A 3,081-nucleotide genomic window follows, 5' to 3' on the forward strand; every position below is an offset into this window, starting at 1 on the left:
TTCTCAAACTCCACCCTGCAGGCTCCCTTGGCTGCTGAAGACTCCCAAATGGCTGAGCCACCTTTGATTGGCTGACGGGGACATCATGGCTGCCCACCTAGACCTGATGCAGCAGCAGCTTGGCAAGGTCACAATTCATCACACAGCCATCCCATGCAGTACACCCTGTGCCTGTCAAGTGTGTGTGTGTGTGTGTGTGTGTGTGTCCCAGACACCTGGGTTCTCTGTGTGTATCCTGCATGCCTCTGTTCCCCCACAACAAATGCTGATGGTCCTGGCTCCACTGGTGGTAGGCTGTCCAGATCCACAAAGCCCTGGCTGAGTAGCTCATCCCCCACATGGACTGGGAGCCCTTCCCAGATGAATATGGCTGGAGGGCTCTGAGTGCCCCTGCCCTGCTACCAGGCCATGGGTCTCCAACCTGGGGCATGTCTGGCCCTGTATCATGGGCACTGATGCCCACAACCCAGGCTGCCTCAGCACTGTTCTCCTCCCTTCTTCTCTGCTTCCCCAATCCCTGCCAAGGGCGCACATTGAGATGCAGGGGAATGAGGCCCAAGGAAGAGACTTGTTTCATTTTAATCAAATGTTGAAGCTGCCAAAATGTCAGCATGTAGAATGTTTCCTGCTCCGGAACTTGAATTCTTCTTCTCAGTTAACACCGAGAGAGTGGGGAAAGACCCTGGCTGCTCTGGGCAGGTACGATGTTGTGGGGGAGGGGGTGGATGAATATGAGGTTCATTCACAAACATGAAACCTTGGGCCAGCAGGGGGAATTCTGTGCATGCAACTGCTACCCCTTGGTTTAATTAAATGTTTCAGCTGCCAAACTTTTTGTGTGCATAATAAGAAAAACTGTGCCCACTCTGGAACTCTGATCTGATCCCAGGGGACAGCCTATTCTCACAGAGGGTCTGCACTGCTCCCCTGCTGTGAGACCTCAGCCTGGAGTGGTCTGGCCTGGTGGAATTATAGGCTAGCCCTCCCTATTCTGAGCATCTTTTTGGTACTGTGCAGTAGCATTGGTGGGCACTAACTGTGACGCGATGCTACTGTGCAGTAGTAACAAACTGTAGTTACAGCATCTGAAAAAAAACATGCAGGGACAGTACTGCACAGTAACTCCAGTTGTATACTAAATGGCTGACTGCATAGTAACAACGTGTAGTCTGCTGCTCATGTAGATGCAGTCATAGAGTGACAATACCAGGCAGCGGCTCATAGCTGGCCAGAGGGAATACGGTGGGGAACAGGACTAGAAACGGGGACTTTGCTGCCTTGGGTCACTGAGAACCTGGGGATGGGTCCAGCCTGGCACTTGGGCAACCATGTAAGCTTTGGCTGAGGCTAAAGCACTGCCCTGGGATGGGGTGTGAGCAGGGTGCCGCAAAGCCCTGTGGGTTGCTGGTGGAATGTGACCTAATCTGAGTCATGATGGAATCTGGTACAGATGTTCGTTTTGGTGCTCTAACAGTGGTGAAGTCTGATACCACTTCCATCTAGGGTTATCTTCAAGCAGGATCTGCCATTTCTACAGAGCTCTATGTGCCCTGACCATCTGTTTAGTTATGACTGTAGAGGGCTTTCTACTTGCTTACCACACAGTAAGTGTAGCTTCTGTATCTAGCCCCAGATTTTGGCTGCCAGTTTTTTCTTTAGAGTTAAAGTAGGGATAGAACCATCTCACAAGTGCTAAATAAGTAGTATAGGAGTTGATAATTCTATTTTCGTATTGTAAAATTAATTCTGTCCACTGTCAGATATAATATTATGTCCTGTGAATTGTCCTGTGACTAAGTGAGCACATTTGCTCACAGAAGTTAGATATTATTGAGCCATTCAAGAAAAAAGTGAGTGAGCACAGAAAAAAGATAGTAGCATTCAGCTGCAGACATCAACATAGCAGGATTATCTTGACATTTAAGGAATAACATAGTGCGCGCACACACTTTTAGTCTTTTAGAAGATTTCATGCTCTTCAATGTGTATCTAATTCTTTCAGAAACTCACATTATTTTACTTGAATTACTGATTGATTTTTTTTTTTAAGTCCAACCTGAATTTTGTAAAAGTAAAGTTATCTTTTTTTAATTGGTCTGCAAAACTTGTTTTCAATTAGACCACCATCTAAGCAAGATGAACATTCCTTTTAATTAGGCCTGGTGTATATTTCTATATTTACACCTTTAATCCTAATTAAATCTCTGTTAAAATGTTTCTGGGTAAATTCAAACTCCTCTGAAAAATTCCAACCTATTCTGATAATTTAAATGGAACTAAAATGGTACATAGGTGTGACAGGGAGCCTACCTGGGGCTAGATCTTGAGTTAGACTGCCCAGCTGCCTAGGGTAGTCTGCCCTGACTCACCTGCCATGTTTTGAATGTTACTCTGATATATTAAGCAGGAGGCTTCCCATTTACGACCCCGATGCCAGGGGGTGCTATCCATGGCTCTGTATCTTCCCTACACTGTGGCCTATGCCTTGTAGATGGCATCCAGATTATTATTGCTCCCCAGCTTCAGGCTGGGATAAACTCAGTCCACTGTTGGGCCTCTTATATACTCACATTCACTCCTCCCCACTCTCACAGGGGCCTCTCACACTCTGCCCATCACTGGGCCACTCTCAACTGCCCTGCTCCCTTGAGCAACCCCTTTGGGCCATCAGGCTTCACTACTGTCACTGTGGCACAGCACACACAGCACCTTTGGTTTGCTTATGCTCCCCTACTCTACGTGGCCATGTCCGTATACCAAACACTGGGCTGCTTCTACCCCTAGCTCCACACTGGGCAACTTGATCCTCATCTCGCTCATGGGGCTGACCCATGTACTGCCCTTCAAGCTGCCCTTGCAGCCCTACTTAGTACCCCCCTGGTGCAACCTTTCAAGCCACTCTCAGCAGCCCTACTCTGCACCCCACACATTCACAGTCCTTTGAGTACCTTTTTGAACCCTACTCTGTGTAGGTCTCCACACCAGTACTACCCTCCCTTGAGACCTCTGGGCCCACTGATGCTGGGCTCAGGTGCCTCATGCCTGACCCACATTGTTCTCACAATCCTCACAATTACCCAC

This window comes from Alligator sinensis, unplaced genomic scaffold, assembly GCF_000455745.1.
Source record: "Alligator sinensis unplaced genomic scaffold, ASM45574v1 scaffold777_1, whole genome shotgun sequence".
Classification (NCBI taxonomy): Eukaryota; Metazoa; Chordata; order Crocodylia; family Alligatoridae; genus Alligator; species Alligator sinensis.